Below are 18211 nucleotides of genomic sequence, written 5' to 3'. Positions count from 1 at the left end.
AAGTCAAACTTCCTAAAGTTTGACCAAGTTTATAGAAAAATATAAACATTTACCATAACAAATATGTATGATGTGAAAGTACATTCAATAATGAATCTAATGGTATTTATTTGTTATTGTATATGTTAATATTTTTTGTTATAAGCTTTCTGAGAGTTTACAAAACTTGACTTTGACCAATGCTAATACACGGACTTAAATAAAAACGGGGGGAGTACACATTTGTTTTCTTAGTTTGTAGTGAACTAATCATTTGTTGAAATTGTGAAATAAATATATTAGGCTATTGACTTCGAATGTAATGGTCTACACAATTCAATAGTTACAATTATTGTCGAATCCCAAGATGTATACAAGGTCTATAGTACTTCACAACATGCTCAAACTCACATACACACACACACAAAGTAAACTAGAAGACCGTTCTCTCATGTATACACAACGTATCGGCATCTGTCTATGTCTCACTCATGCATGATCATTTGCACATTCACACCTCTCTATGTCTGTATCACACGCACACCGTCTCCACATTGCCCTTCCGCCACAACACACATATGGACACATACACACGTTCTCTCTCAGTCACACACACAAAATCAGTATTAAAAAAACTAGGGCGCACCTAAAACGTCCAAATCCAAATAAACACGAACTGGAGCTAAATTCAAATATATGGAAATATTGCAGCGTCAAGAACTTTCACAGGAAAAAAAGTTGAGTAATATTCGAGGATTGTTTTCACACACACAAAAAGGTTCGGTGGATGTCCTTCGAGCGCGACACGGTGACGCACCGTTCGATCGACCGCGCGGCCGCAGTTCACGCGCTTGCACAGGATTCCGTATCGTGGCTGTGGTACTAACTAATAAAAGCGCTGCCTAAGTCTAATGTTTACGTGTACTAGTACGGTTTTCTTTTAAGTTTGACCAACCTTATATATAAAACTAAAGTAAGCTCCCACACGCGCACTCAACAATATGCCGCCGCCGCCGTTGCGCATGCCGGCGCCCGCCTGCTCCGGCCAACAATTTCTCGCCCATCACCGCCGTGTCGCCGCCATCCCTGTGCCATGAAGTCGAAGGCTCGCCCGCTCACGTCGTCTGCAGTCCCTCCTCGCGATGCCGCCGCGCTGCCAAGCACGCGAGTAGCTGGTGGAGCCGCGTCTATGCACGCAGTGTACGAAGAGGAGGACAAGCGCGTGCTCCAGCACGCCGGCGAGGAGGAACTAGCGTGTCATTGTCGTCTTCGCCCGCGCGGAGGAGCCGCGCATGGTGGCTGTCGCGGCAGAAGCCGGTCGCGCGCGCGTCGTGCCTGCAAACCGGGTGCGGACACGGAATCTACCTTCGAGACCCTAAATGCCACGAGGATCCTGCAATCTGAAGGAGCAATTTGGGTCAGTCGACTCATGTGAGCCGTTTGATGCAACATGGATGGCTAGAAGGGCTTCTTCCACCTCTTCTGCCGTCTTCTTCCTTCGCTCCGTCGAACTTCTTTCACAAATTGACTGACCCAAATTATACTACTAGTACGAACGTATTAAGTACAGTAGGAACACGAAGATACGAGCAGTAGTACCAACTGCAAGAAGAACAGTAGTAAGACATAGTACTAGTACTAATGTACGTACTAAAGAGTTCAAATAACGAGAAAGAACATAAACATAGTTCTGTTGGGGCCTCAGCACAACACACGCTTGAAAATAAACTAAGCAACTAGTCGGCTTGACACTGCAGTAGAACTAGCTTGAGCGACGGCACTGCCACCTACTCGGAGTCCGAGTCCACGTCCTCGACTTTGTCCTCGTGCCTCTTCCTCTTCCTCTTCGCCGACGCTTCTTTGCTTGAACCGGACACTGGGCTGTGCTTCTTCATCTAACCCTTGTAGATATTTAAACAAAGGTAGGCATCCATTGCTGCGTACAGGATGTGATCTTCATCTAATGTCTTCGACTCCCATGCATGATGAAACTCATGATGAGGTTTCTTCAGTTTAGCGTACGAAGGATCAATCATGGCTGTTGCCAGGGTCAGCATTGAAGGTTGAGAGGAGGACACCAGGCTTGCCTTCTGGAGATCGAAGGGCTGGCCTACAACGAGACCTATCCGACGCAGGACATCCCTATCGTTCTTAAAGCCTACAGTAACGAATTTCACTCTTTTGCCCTTGAGGAAGTTCTTAAAATCCTGGCACTCAACGTCGGCATGCCATATGTGGTAGACCAAGCAAACGTTATGTACGCAAACCTGGATCACGGCGGGCTTCTTCCTCTCTTCGTCCTTTAGATCCTTCTCTCGTCCCAGGACTGTGGTGTACTCAACATCTAGCCTAGCGACCCACTCATCCGTTGAACTGTTGAACATGCGTAGGAAGCGAGCAAGCCATGCTTTCACCGTCTCAGATCCACGTGTGTAGATGACGATGAACTGATTGCCGGTGATGGCTCTAACCTGGTACTCAGCGGCGACCATGGAGATTTGGGAGGCCATGGATTTTGGAGGAGGGTTCGGAGAAGTTGAACTGTTGTACCCCGCAAAAAAATTTGGGAGCGAACTAATGTGAAAGGACGGGACGACTGGGAGCGAACTGTTGTAAGGTAGAAGACAGGGACGAGTAGGGCGTGCGAACGGCGTGGGGTTGCTGGCTTGCCCGATGGATAAACGGCTGCAAGCCCCCAAAGAGTTCTCGAGAACTATGCGGGACCCACTAGATGTCATGTCTACTAGACCCATATCGTAGGCCAGACGGTATAGCTTCTGCATGTTCGCACGCCATGCCGGCGCATGGATGTAACTTCACTTAATTTCGTCAAACGTCGCGCCTCCCATGACCTTCGCCTCCCTCGCGCGGTCGCGCCCTTTGAGACTTCGACCGGCTATAAATGAGCAAATTTTTTTGCCTGTTTTTAGACAAGCAATTTTTTTGCCTACTCCGCATGCATGATACTCCCTCTGGTCATTTTTACTCGCGTCAACCGTTTGCAAAGTGTTTGACCAAATTTATACTTTTTTTGAACACCACCTTATATTAATTAACCAGCCACACCAGTACACTCATTCGATACAATATTCACCACACAGGGCGGTACGTTATTTACAAGAATACCATCTAATCTATTGTCAAAGCTATACTTAGCGATTAAGTGTGCCACCTTATTGGCCGAACGGCTAATCTTTGACAATTGAAGATTGTTGATCAACTTCAAGATGCTCAACGCTTTCATCTTCAGGCCACGCATAGCAGACCTGTCATAGTCCCCCGATGCAAGAGACGCTACCACAAAAGCGCAATCAGTCTCTAAAATTACAGGATTATGAAGAGAAATACCTATGTAGAGACCGGCAATGCAAGCCCTAAGCTCCGCTTCCTCCATGCTTTGACAGGCATCAATGAAATCCCACGACCAAATTTATACTAAAAATATCAATATCGACACTACTGATTATAATGAGTATAAGAGAGAGATGATTATAGTAACATAGGTAGATACAGTAACATAATAAATGTGATGCTACTATGTGTCATGCATGGCAATAAATGAGACCACCTATGATACTATGCACTATAGAGGTAGTAACATAGATTAGTAACATATGCATGTTACTAGTCTAAGTTACTCCCCACTATGACCAGCCTTAGAGTACCACTACCTCCCTTCTAGTTTAAAGGGCTCGATTCAAAATTTTCACCTACTCTTAGCAAGATAGTAGAGGCGGTGGAATAGTTTTTGAAGTATGCAAAAGTACTCAACTAGTGTTGTCGTTCTTCAAAAAAAATGTGTTTACCAATGCATGCATGAACACTAGTTACTCTAACCCCCCTCTCTTCTTTAATTCTTTGCCACATCAGCATGTTTGCTATTCCCGTGTGCATGATACCAGCTAAGATACCACCATTATGGCCAGCCTTAATCATCGCATGCAATAATTTAGTGCACCTTGAAATATGAACATGTGTGGGGCGTGTATGTTTTTAATGACTTGAGACTATACCTATCCCGGCATGCAAGATGACTTATTATGCACCGTTCCCCATACCTGCAGGAAGCCCGTTCGTCTCCAAATATTTTCCTCTCCATGCGTGGAAACAATATGCCTGCCAAACTCTCCTTCTCCCTCCGGCGGTCCCACCACTCCACCCCGTGTGAAAAAATCTGCATGCATGACTCTCCTCCCCCCACGCTCGTCCAATCCGTTGTGACCAGCAATATTTCCACCCCTTCTCTCCCCCGTAATTTACTCCAACAAATATGCCCACATAGCTGTTACTTAACTGCAGGTGCATTGGGTCACTGACATATGGGCCCAACAGGGGTCTGGCCCACATGTCAGTGACGCAACTGGACCTGCAGTTAAGTCAGTGTAGCTCAGTCCATATCTTACGTAGGTGTGCCATTGCTCGCTATAAATACTGCGCCTCCCACAACATCGCTATCTCCTCCCCCTAACGTTCACGTTCATCGCTATCTCCTCCCCCTCCCTCTCACGTCGACCACCATGGCATCGCCCCTCCCAAGCCCTAGGAGCCCCTCGCTGCACCGCGCGGACGGTCACGCGTCGCCGTTCCGTTCCTCGCCGCCACTAGTCGAGGAGGACGCGTCGGTGTTCCGCTCCTCGCCGCTACGCGACGCGTCGCCGTTCCGTTCCTCGCCGCCACTAGTCGAGGAGGACGCGTCGGTGTTCCGCTCCTCGCCGCGAATCGACGCGTCGCCATTCCGTTCCTCGCCGCCACTAGTCGAGGAGGACACATCGGCGTTCCGCTCCTCGCCGCGACACGTCGAGGTGGACGCGTCGGCGTTCCCAATCTCGCCAGCATGCGCGCCGGAGGACGCGTCGGCTCCCCGCTACGAGGAGAACGTCGCGCCGCCCGCTGAGCCCCCCAGCCTTGAGGAGCTTTGGAATGAAATGGATGTCGCCTTGTGGGAGGCTTTGCCTCCAGCAGAGCGCACCAAAATAGAGGCGGAGAAGAAGGCCAAGGAAGAGAAGCGCACCGTGGAACAAGCTGCCTGGGAGGCCTATGTCGCGTCCGAGAGAGTCAGGCAATTGGCTCTTTGGCAGAAGGCTCGTGCGAGGGCCATGACGGCGGCGGAGGACGCCCGTGTCGACGCCCTGAGTGCAGTCGGGCCCAAGCGCCTCATCTACGCTTGGCGGTACGTGGACCGGGTGCACGCTTCTAGCGAGGAGGAGTACCTATTGGCGCCGGATCACCACACCGGTGAGATCGCGCTCGCCCGCCGGCAAGCCGCCAATCAGCACCTCGCGAGTTGCGAGGCTGAGGAAGAGGCGTTGTGTCGGCGCGCTGGGAAACGGCCGCGCACCAGGGCACTCGTGGCGCGCCGCAAGCGCTCCTGCGAGCGCCGTGGCTTTTAGGAGGAGTATAATTTTTGTTTCGTAAGGCGATGTCATTAGTTTTGGGACGCAAATGATAAATCCCGAACGTTCAGGAATTTTTAGCGTCCTTAATTAAGTATGTAAAAGGGAAAGTTTGGAAACCTTGTGTATTCGTACGCATTTTGCAAGTATGTGCATATAGCACAAACTTTACTATATACTATCGCACTACACGTCTCTCTCGATATATGCTTGCAGACTGTGCTACTCCCTCCGTCCAGGTCAATAAGTCATCTTTGGTTGTGCACCGTGACCAAGAAGGAGGGAAGACTTATACACCTAGACGGAGGGAGTACTACTATTACTTATGTACGTGCAAATGCACGTTTTAACATTACGATGCGGTTTTTGTAAAAGTAGAAAAACAGCACTAGTCAAGCTTGTGAAACGATTCAATGCAAAACAAATGCAAAAATGCTCGTTTGATTGTTTACTTTTAGCTTCCTTCTCTGTGGTTATTTCTCTGTCGTACTTTGTACGGAGTATCTCACTGGTTGGAAAGGCATGCAAATTCCCAAACCGCTTCCTACACCCTGTATCGAATTTTTTGCCTAACAAGTTGTGCCGTGCAATTGGAATTCCAACTTGAGTACTACTACTAGTAGGAGTACCAGGGGCCAGTTCTTTTAGGCTTCTAGATTAGTAATCCCATAAGAGCAAGTACAATAGAGCTGAGTCAGCAGGCTATAAGAAATAAACTAGTATATTTCTGCTTAGTAGGAGGAAAGAGAAGAGGAGAGAGAAGGTAAGCGGGCTCATCGTGAAGAGCCAGCTCTAGCACGTGCTCCTAGGCACTTTGTGAGAATGAGAAATGGCCACATAATAAAAAAGTAGTACACTCTTTTGATCTATTAGGGCATGTACAATGGTATACAGTCAGCTGTCTGTAACATATGACACGTAGGAACATAAACTACATGGAAGAAAGATAATAGGAAAAACCAGGGAGTCCGTCTGCAGAAATAACGACGGTCTGTTGCCGTGCAAATCGCTACTTACCGACGATCGCTACTTACCGACGATCTTTTTCCCGTTGTATGGAGCGCGTCACATGTCGTGGGATCGTGGGCCTCGTGGCCGGTAGCAAACTAGCAGAATACAAGTCGTGGGCCTCGTGACTGGTTAACAAACTAACAAAAACAATGGGATTTAAGTTGGATAACGTAATTTTGTAGCCGCTGGGTGTTTATTTCTTGTTCCAGCCGCTAGTGTTATAGATAGACAAAAGACACCCTATTGTAGAAGATGTCTGTAGTTTTGTCTATAAGTGACGTGGAGTAATATTATAGACAGCGGTTGTCTGAACTGTTGTACATGCCCTTATTGTACATGTTGGCTATAAGATGGGTTGTAGATGACATGGCACTGGCTTATAGCCAGCAGCTGGCTATACTATTAACCATGCTCTAACTACTACCTCCGTCCTGGTTTATTGGTCCCCATTGTAATCTGTGTCAAATTTTGATCATAAATTTAACTAATGAAATGTTAGTGCATGTCACATGCACTACTCCATCCGTCTAGGTGAGTAAGTCATCTTAGGCTGTGCACCATGACCAAGGAGGAGGAGAAAATGAGAAACGTTAATGTTTATTTGCTAATTAATAGTATTGTATGCAATGAACTAACCACTGCATGTCGTGTTTGATATCTCAAGTCATTAAAAGCATGCACACTCTTTATCTCTTATTGGTTGATATGTCAAGAAACAAGAAACGAGGTAGAAGTTAATGCACCGCGTCTAAGTGTTTTGGGATTATTTGGTTTTCGTAAGATGACTTACACACCTAGACGGAGGGATTACAATGGTGAGGAATAAACCAGTTAAATCTTTGGTCAAAATTTAGCACAAATTACAATGGTGAGGAATAAACCAGGACAGAGTAGTAGTTTATAAGCCCAAATAAATGAGTGAGGCGCCTTATTGTTACTCTCCACTGTGACTAGTCTTGTGGGAAAATCTGGGGAAGCCGCCAAAAGAACTGGCCCTAGGAGCAGTAGCTAGGGATCGAGTGTGCGAGATGAACCGGAGAAAGTAAATGCAGAGAGATGAAATGCAAAAAAGACGGAGGGATGTGATGGTTGCTTGTCCGTTTATTTTACCAGGCCACTTATTACTGGGAGTGGTTGGGTTTTGTGATATGACGGCTTTACTGCTGCGCCACGAGCGGGGTGAGAGGTGAGACTCCCGTGCAGCGCCGCCCTCTACACTTGTACTACATCGGTCGTGGTTTATTAGTCCCCCATTGAATTTGACTAAAGATTTAACTGACAAAATGTTAGTGCATGTCAACAAAAACTATATCGTTGGATTCGTATTTGAACATAGTTTTGAATGATATAATTTTAGGTATCATGCATCAGCATTTATCGTACTATATATAATGTTAGTTCAATTTTTGGTCGTACTAATCTATAGTAGTAAGGTGCCCGTGCGTTGCACCGAAGAGTGAAATGCATTGATCGGGGAGTTGTTTATTTTGACAAAGGATGTGGGGGTCATCTCATGTGTAACGGGTATCGATAGGTTTCTTCGGATATTATTTCATCTCTAGAGCTCACAAACATCCGGGTGAAATAGATAAAAAGGTATCTTTTGTAAACAAAAGCGTTGAACTGTTCAACCTGCATCCAAAACTTGTGAAGAAATAACACTTATTGTGCTTTGCAAGAAATGATTTTTAAGAATTAGTTTTTGAGTATCGATTGTTATACATGTTGGCTACAGATGACATGGCACTTTCTTATAGTCAACAGTTGGCTATACTATTAAGTAATATTAACCATGCCCTTATACACCTAGACGGAGGGATTAAATCAGGATGACTTGCAAGCGGACAAAGGAGATGTAAGAAATGGTTCATCGTAAGTCTTTCACCAGTACTGTAGTAAAAATTCATACATAGAAGATTCTAGACTAAACCATAAACGGATACACTTTTATTCATGCGCGATACTCCAATAGAGCAAGATCCTGCATGGAAGTCTCCACATGCTTAGACAGCGGATTACATTGAGCGAAGACTAATGATCAACATTTAACTTGATAATGCGTACTTCCAGGTGAACCTCCTTGGAGTCCCCGTGCACCGCGTCGGCGGGTAAAGGAGGCCATGGGTTTTCCAAGTCCACATTGGCGGGATAGTCCTAGCTCCCCAGAGTCCAAGTCCGTTCGATGAGGCCGGTGTCGCCGCCCACGCGACCCAGAGGGGTAGTAACACTGACCACGCACCCGTACATCGGCCTCGTGTCAGTGTCAGCGTCAGCGGCGTCGCCCCTGATGCACATTACAGAGACGGGGCGGCGGCCTGCGCGGGCCTCGCCGGTGCCCACGATCAAGAGGAAGACACTGCCGTCCTCCTCCGAGACTAGCAGGCGGCGGTGATCCTCCAGCGACTCCGGCATGGTGAACGGGTAGCACGTCTCGTACTTGATGTTCTCCGCCAAGGGCCAGCAGTGACCGTTGCACGCATCCGTGAGGTGATGCACCATGTCCGCTGGCGAGCCACAAAACGGCATCGGGCACTCATAGAAGTGGACGAAGGGCTCCTTGGAGGCATCGACCAGGCCGTCCATGAAACGGGAGTGGCTGTAGGGGACGTTGCGCCAGTTGAATATATGAGCAAGTTACTACGAGATTTAATCCGAATAAGCACAAAATAAATCATGACGGCTATAACAGAGATGAAACTAATCATGTGGACTAGCATAGTAGTAGGATACAGAGTAGAAACATGAATTCTACCACGATTTCGAACAGGAAGGACAGAAACACATACGGTGCAACGGGAGCAGCACCGTTGGCGTTGAGGTTGTCGCCCATGTCCAAACACCACGTAGACACGGTCTTTGAGGACGGTTCGTAGTCGTTCCACGCTCGGGCATTGAAGTTTGTAACTATTTTAGATTAGAATATACTACTCCTCCGGTGCTAGTAGTAGAGCAGAGTCCTACTCTACTACTCTACTCAAGCAAGTTAGGGCATAGCACTGTAGGGAGTACCAGTACTGTGATCACTCAAGCAAGTTGTCTGGCATCGACATGACCCTACGCTGCTGGTATGTGTCTCGTAAGTCAAGCGGCGTGCTGTAGTCATCATCACCTGTCCACTTCCCGCAGCACATATTCACTTCTCCATCTTTGTCCGCACATAATCTCGTCCAATCTTCCATCCCCACTAACAATGGCAGAACCGAGCAGCGTCCGCCGAAAGAGTGGCTGGAATTCGCTCCCCACAGAGGTAATCAAGCTCATTGTTTCGCGTGTGGACAATCTCAGTACCATGCCGCTCGCCGCGTGCTCGTCGGGGCTGTACCGTTTACTCAAAGCCCTCAGGCCGGAGCTTTTTAAGCCAGCTCCTTGCTTGCTGATGCCGCCTGATCTTCAGAAATGGCGTGTCACGCAGCATAACGATCGTAGGGTGGCGAGCATCAACCCCCTTGACTGCGATCCGATCCCCGTCAGCCTCAACTACATTAACGGTATGTACTGGGTCGGCATGAACACGTCTTGGATGGTGCTCATCGACGGTCGCGGCAGCTGGATGCTCGTGGAGGTCTACACCCGGCGATTGATCCCCCTTCCTTCGATTAACACTGCACTGCTTTGGCACCGCGGCCCAGAATACTCGGAATCTTACAGTAGCCAACATGATACCAAGTTTGATTTCCTCAAGGTTGTAATCTGCCAAGTGCCCACAAGATCTGCGAATTATAAAGACTTCGAGCTAATTGCGTTCTTCAACCGCGGTCTCGCCTATCTGAAAGGTCACTGCGGTAAGTGGATAAATCTGCACGTCCATCGCAGGATCATACATCCTCCATGGTTCTCTGATGCCATTGAACACAAGGGCTTCATTTACGCTGTCGACTCCTTCTATGGCTGGACGTATTGCTGGCCTACTCCAGTCATCGCTACAAACGGCTGTTACAGCAGTATGTTACTTTCCTATGATATCATGATGGCTTGCTTATATTACTGTCAATATTTGCTGAAAAAATATTCATGCTCATAACATGTTGTTCTTAAGATTGACTAAATCAAGAGCCCTTTTTTATTTGACTCCAACTTGATATGATGTTGTAGGCCGCCTGGTGTCCCTACCCTTCCAAATCCCAGAACCTTTCAAAGAAAAGCGGCATGGCAGTTGCAGGTGGTTCCTGGCTCGATCAGACGACGGCGAAAGATTGATGATCGTTCGCACGTACCGGACGTGTTGTTTCGCGGAATACAATCACAGTCACTGCAAGGTCTTTGAGCAGGATCCCAGCTTCTCTGGGCCTTCGGGAATTTTTGACTGGAGGCTGGTAAGTAGCCTTGCTACACGCTCTCTGTTTGTCGGACTAAATTATCCGATTAACCAGGAGATAACCGACGGCAAGGATCATGATGGCAGCGCGGTTTCGTTCATCAGGCAAAACTGTGTGTACACAGCGTACCATGCGTCTCTGCATGCACCATACCCTGATATGTGCCGCCACGCTCTGCAGCCCAAAGTAGGAGAGAGGGTCGCAAGTATCAGACTTCGACCTGCTGGCTGGAGTTTCCCCCGTCAGGCACCCATCTGGTTCAAGCCGTCAGCCAATCTTCATAGCTTAATAAATAGTAACATCTAACTGAGCCAGTTAGTTAGATGCGTACACTTGGTGTAGTAGGATCTTTATTTAGTTTGATGCATACACTTGTTCTTTTTTGGTAGCCCTTTTGTAATGATGGCTGATGTTTGGTTTGGAAGAGAGAGCTACGTCTTCACTCTTCTGGTCTGCTTACTGCTTCTGTTGCACCCCCAGCCCTGGTTGTTGCTGCTGCTGTTTTCAATGTACAATCAGTAGTATATTTCGTCTGTTGGTTGAATAAATGTGTTGTTAGAATGACAAACACAATGTTTTGGAAGTCGTTGCACGGTTCGATCCTTCAGTGCCCCGTACCGTACGTAGCGCATACTATTTTCCGTACGGAACACATTTTCCACTTGTTGATAACATGCAGCCCACTGATGAAGGCCCAATAGAGAAGCTCATAATTAACTGGAAGGGAGGCTGTCACATGAATCCGGCCCAGGTACATGCTCATGGTCCCCTAAACATAAATAAGTAAATAAATAAATAAAGCTAAATGCTCATGCACCAGTTCTTTGGCAAAATAGGTAGCCCAGTATTTCTTTTTGAAGAATATCCAAGCTAGGCCTATTTGTTTTCTCCGAATTACTGGGCTGCAAATCTTTCAAGACGAGGAGGGATGCATTCTGGCCTGGCTTAAGAGTATGGTCAATGTCTGTTAAAAGTAATATCAAAAGGAGTTGAAAATTCTAAAAAAATTATAGCAAATGGGATATAAGTTTCTTTTTTTGTTTTTGTTCTTCACTGATATCTTATACGTATTTCATTGGATTTAACATGACATAGTACTAATTTATTTTTAAATTTATTTTAGTATGGCTATTAATTTTTGGATTAAGAATATTTCGTTCCCAGCAAAAATTTCCGACTTTTCAAAATTTTCCACATATTTAGTTAATTTTTTGACCCTGGTACTGACCAGAAAATGGCCAGCAATTCTAAAAATGAAAAACGGGCTGCAATAAATTCCATATGAATTAGAAAATGAGTAAAAATTATAAAAATAATAGCAAATGGGTTATACACGCCACAGATTTCGAGGCTGACTTGTTTACGCAAGGCTTTGTGAGTGAACACACGATTTTAGCAGCAGTGACTGTTGGATGTCCATCCAACGGCCGACGTGCTTCTTCAATCTCTGATCTTCCTGCTCTAGCCGCCTAAACTAGCGCCGGCGGGACTGCCTGCTCCCTCCTCTTGTGGCCCACTGTGATGCCGCGCAGGCTTCCCCGGCCCACCCTACTCCCTCCGCTGGCCTGGCCGCACACAATCAGCTGCCTCCTTATTACGCGAAAAAAAATGATTCCTCCCACTGACATCTGGGGAGCACCGGTTGGGAGGCTGACCTGTGGGCCTACTAAGTTGACGCGTACGCAGGGCTTGTCAACTTAGTCAACAAACGATTCTAGCAGCAGTAACCGTTGGATTTGAATCGAACGGTCCTGCTGCTTCTTCAATCGCTGCTCTTCTTGCACCAGCCGCCCAAACCAGCGTCAGGGAGACCGCCTGCTCCTGCCTCCAGTGGCCCTGTGCTGCCGTTGAGGCCTCATCGCCCCCTACTACTCCCACCGCTAGCCAGGCCCTACGGCGACGGCAGCCTCACACCGCAGCTGAACCAATGAACCCTCGTACTCCTCTCCGCGTGGGCATCCACTGCCGCGTCTTCCCCGGCTCCGCATCGTCCACTTCCTAGGCCTCGCCGTCGTCCACCGCCTTGGTGCTCTCGGCGCGGCATGATCAACGACATTCCATCGGAAGAGTACTGTACGTCGAGAGGCTGACAGCTGGGTCCACGGCCATAGCCCAGTTTTTTTGTGATTTGCCAAGTAAGTCGCTTTGTCAGGCCTGTTGGGCTGCAAATCTTTCGAGACAAGGAGAGCTTTCATTCGGCTGGCCAAGAAAATGACCCATCAGTAATGAGAAATGGGCTGTACATTTTTAAAACACATCAAACCGGCAATTAGTTTCAAATATCTTTTTTTTTCATTTCGAGATTTTAAATTACATTAATTTTTATGCGTGGAGAATTTGTTGGATTTTATATTGACATACATTTATTTTTAAAATCAGTTTGAATGTGAGTCGAAATTTCGGGATTAAAAATAGTTTGGACCGCACCGAAATATGCAAAATTTCGTATAATTTTTTAACCGTGGCCACAATATGGCCTGTAATGCTAACAAAAAGAATATGGGCTCCAAAAAAACCTTAATAATTAGCAAATGGGCTGTAAATTATTAGAAATAATGGCAGATGGGATGTATGCTGTTTTCCACAGATTTGAGGCTTTTCTAAAAAAAAGGTTGACGCACAAGCACTGACTGTTGGATGTCCATCCAACGGCCGTCGTGCTTCTTCAATCTCTGCTCTTCCTGCTCCAGCCGCTCAAACAAGCGCCGGTGGGACTGCCTGCTCCCTCCTTCCCGCGGCCGGCTCTGCTGCCGCGCAGGCCTCACCGCCCCACCGTACTCCCATCGCTGGCCTAGCCATCCCTCTACTCACCCACACCTACTGTTATTCTTCGGCGACGGCAGACGAACCAATAAACCCTCGTACAGTCGTACTCCCCTCCACGTGGGAAACAACTGCCAAGTTTTCCCTGCCTCCGTGTCGTTCCCTTCCTAGGCCTCGCCGTCGTCCACCGCCCTGGTGCTCTCGGCGCGGCCTGGTCAACGTGGTGAACGACCGACACGCATCTGAAGTGGACTGTACGTGGAGACGCCGACAGCTGGGTCCACGGCCGCACGCAAGGAAATGCCTCCTTATTACGCGCAAAATAATGATTCCTCCACCTGACATCAGGGACCCACCGAAAGGGCCTCTGTATTTCGCGAAAAAACGTTACCGCCACTGACAGCTCGGACCCACCAGCTATATCTTCGCACGCAAGGAAGTGCCTCCTTATTACGCACACAAAAATGAATACTCCCCCTGTTAGCTGGGACCCAGTATAGTGGCAGGCTGACTTGTGGGCCTACTAAGTTGACGGGGACGGAGGGCTTTGTCAACTTAGTCAATATGCACGATTCTAGCTCCAGTGACCGTACGATGTCCATCCAACGGCCGTAGTGCTTCTTCAACCTCTGGTCTTCTTGCTCCAGCCGCCCAAAGCAGTGCCGGTCGTGCCGCATGCTCCTGCTTCCCGTGGCCGGCTGTGCTGCCGCGGAGGCCTCACCGCCCCCTACTATTCCCACCGCTGGCCAGGCCCTGCGGCGACGGCAGCCTCACACCGCAGCCGAACCAGTGAACCCTCGTACTCCTCTCCGCGCGGGCTTCCACTACCGCGTCTTCCCCGGCTCCCCGTCGTCCCCTTCCTAGGCCTCACCGTCGTCCACCGCCCTGGTGCTCTCGACGTGGTGTGGTCAACGTGGTCAAGGAACGACTTTCATCGGACGTGGACTGTACGTGGAGAGGCTGACAGCTGGGTCCACAGCCGCAGCAAGGAAGTGCCTCCTTATTACGCGGAAAATAATTATTCCTCCACCAGACAGCTGAGACCCACTGGACGGGTCACTATATTTCGTGAAAAAAACGTTTCCCCCTGACTGCTGGGACCCACCAGCTACATCTTCGCACGCAAGGAAGTGCGTCCGGGAAAAAAAAACCATTCGCCCCCTGACTGCTGGGACCCACTAGCTACATCTTCGCAGGCAAGGAAGTGCCTGACAGTCAGGACCCACCTGGTCGAAGCGTACGTAGCGTTGTCATTCTGGTCGCGAACGTGTACGTACATATATACTGCTGGATGTAGAGGCGCGCACGTGTTGTAGTAGAGTTGCGTACGTGTCGTAGTAGAGGCGCGCACGTAGCATGTACACGTACGTACAGCGGCCAGGGTGCGAGAAAGAAAATACGGCCACGTATGTGTACATACGGGCGGGGTCTCGAACGCCTACTCGCGCATACGTACGGTCAGGGCTCGTGTACATGACTGGGTCGGAACGGAGAAACAGCGTCGTCGTCGTGTTCATGGGGAGCCAACCGGCTGGGTCGGAACGGAATGCGTCGTCATGTTCATCGGGAGAACTTGGACGGAACAGCCGATGGAAACGAGGTCTGGCGTACCGCAGAACGGAGGAAACGACCTTGTATTTGACCGGCCACGTTTGAAACAGGATCCTGTTCATTGGGAGGGGTCTGGCGTATCGCAAAACGGAGGAAACGGACCTCCTACGGTCGAAACGGGGGTCCTGTTGATCGGGAGGGGTGTGGCGTACCGCAAAACGGAGGAAACGGACTTGTGTTGGAGCACTACGGTCGAAACGGGGGTCCTGTTCATCGGGAGGGGCGTGGTGTACCGCAAAACGGGACTCCACGGGATACTGTTCATCTCCACCGTCGACCCCCTCCAACCTCCACGGGCTACTGTTCATCCACCGTCGACCTCCTCCAGCCTCCATCTGCGACTGTTCATCCACGGGCTCCTGTTCATCCAGCCTCCACCACGCGCTACTCCACCGGCTACTGTTCAACCAGCCCTCTCCACGGGCTCCTGTTCAACCACCCCACCACGGGCTACTGTTCATCCAGCCCTCCACCATCTACTGTTCATTCTGCCCTCCACGGGGTGGTCCTGTTCATCCTGCCCTCCACGGGGTCCTGTTCATCCAGCCCCAACCGGCTTGATCGATCGGGGTCCTGTTCATCCAGAGGCAACACCACAGGGTCCTGTTCATCCACCCCCACTGGGAATTGTTCATCCGAACCCCCCATCAACGCTCATTGTTCATCCAGAGGCAGCATCGATCGGCTTCAGTTAGCAGCAGTAGCGAAGGAATCGCTTGATCGGGTTCAGTTAACAGCCATCGATCGATCGCTCCGGTTCAGTAACGCGTAGCCTGCAGTGCAATCGCTCGGGTTCAGTTAGAGCCCAACGCCTCGCTCGGGTTCAGTTAGAGCCAACGCCTCGCACACACGCGCGTACGTGTACGAGAGAAACGCGCATCGCTCGGCCCCCGACCTCCCACCGTAACCTGGAACTCCCCGAAATTTTCCTCGCCCTCGCTTCTACCAAGTTTTTTCCATCATGGACGGCCCAAAGAATGTCATGCAGCTGCGTCTCCGGCCCGCCCAGGACGAAAAGCCCATTTTCTGTCATGATTTTTTGTCATAGAAGTAGGAGCCCACCACATCTATGATGATACCGGGTTTTGTCACAATTATCGTCATAGAAGTGTCATATGTATGACAGAAAAAAAAATTCGTTCGGCCCAAAATGTCATGGATGTGTCTTCTTTTTGTAGTGAGAGGTAAAGATTTATATATGGGAAGTCATATTTTGGGTTCCGGAAAAAGATGCAGTTTTTTTGGTATTGTACCGAGAAGCTTCTAGAAGGTTCCGGAGGATTCCGGAGGGGTCCGGAAGTCCACAAGTGGTTCCACCACGACCCAAGGGCTAGCATGGGATGTGGGGAGGCGCCCTGGCCTTATTGGGCTAGGCGCACCAAGTCTTCAAAATCCCATGTGGCTAGAGAAGGCAAAAAAGGAAGGAGTCCTAGTAGGAATAGGTTTGGACTTGGAGTCCAAGTCCTCTCCCCCTTAGCTGCGCCCTAGGGCTTGGAGGGGTTGTTTACCATGCCCCTCCACCTATATATAGAGGGGAGGGGTGCCCCAAGAGAACACACCAAGCCCTTGGCGCCCCTCTCTCTCTCCCGTTACTCCGTAGTTCCACCGCCTCGTCCCGGCGACGCTTACCGAAGCGCTGTCGGTGTTCCATCACCACCATGCCGTCGTGTTGGTTGTGATCCCATCTACTTCTCCTCTCCCGCTTGCTGGATCAAGAAGGAGGAGACGTCATCGAGCCGCACGTGTGCTAAACTTGGAGGTGTCGTCCGTTCGGCACTAGTTCGGTTGGATTGTGATCGGATCACGAAGAGTACGAGTACATTAACCGCATGGTAAACGCTTCCGCTTAATGGTCTACGAGGGTACGTAGACATACTCTCCCCTCTCGTTGCTATGCATCTCCTAGATAGATCTTGCGTGAGCGTAGGATTTTTTTTAAAATTGCATGCTACGTTTCCCAACAGTAGGCCCAAATATGTATCAGATAAAGCTTCTGTCACAATATTCAACTCTCTGCAAATACTCTCCCTGGTATGGACATTAGTATTCGGACTGAAGTATATACTTGATTTTGCATTACTGATCAGCTGCCCCGAACTAGTGCAGTAGGTCTCCAGAACTCTTTTTAAAGTACCTGCATTATGAGGATCAGCCTTCATAAGAATCCAAGAGTCGTCTGCAAATAACAAATGTGAGATTGGGGGGGCATTCCTACACACCCGCACCCCATCTGGTCCACCAATTTCCTATTCAAGAGCAAGCAGACTTGAGAGGCCCTCAGAACACAATAAGAATAAATAAGGTGATATGGGATCACCCTGCCTCAAGCCTATGGTAGGACAAAACTCATCAGTTTCGGTGTTATTAAATCTGACTCTGTAAGTTACCGAGGACACACACTCCATGATGAGCTCCACCCATTGTGCATGAAACCCCATCTGCAACATTATCCTTTCCAAAAAGCCCCGTTCAACACGGTCATAAGCTTTATTCATATCCAACTTCACCGCACAGAGTCCATTTGATCCATGTGTTTTTTTCTTGATTGCATGAAAACATTCATAAGCTACCAACAGGTTGTCAGTGATTAATCTGCCCGGTACGAAGGCACTTTGTGTTGGAGAATAATCTCAGAGAGAATCCGCTTAAGTCTATTTGCAATCATCTTTGAGATGATTTTATAGACCACGTTACAAAGAATTATTGGTCTGTATTGCGTTATTACCTCAGGGGTGTTTACCTTAGGTATGAGAGTCACGTCCGTTGAGTTCCATCCTGTAGGAATCTTTCTATTACGTATAGCATTCAGTACCTCATCTGTCAACTCCTCTCCCACAATGTGCCAGAATCTTTTGAAGAAAATAGCATGAAGTCTATCAGGGTCAGGGGCCTTCAAATCACCTATTTGAAACAAAGCCTTTCATACCTCTTCCCTGGTATACTCGGCCAAAAGCATGTTATTCATATCACTAGTCACCACAGGTTTTACAGAATTCAGCAAGCCCTGGTCTACCTCCCCCATATCTGATGTAAAGAGACCCTAGAAATAATCACGAATCAACGGCTTCAGGTTGTCATTTCCTTCTACCCAAGTATTACTACTGCTTTTTAGCTTTTTAATTAAGTTCTTCCGTCTAC

This window comes from Triticum aestivum, chromosome 6D (assembly GCF_018294505.1).
Source record: "Triticum aestivum cultivar Chinese Spring chromosome 6D, IWGSC CS RefSeq v2.1, whole genome shotgun sequence".
In the NCBI taxonomy this organism is placed as follows: domain Eukaryota; kingdom Viridiplantae; phylum Streptophyta; class Magnoliopsida; order Poales; family Poaceae; genus Triticum; species Triticum aestivum.
This window is presented reverse-complemented; position numbering follows the sequence as displayed.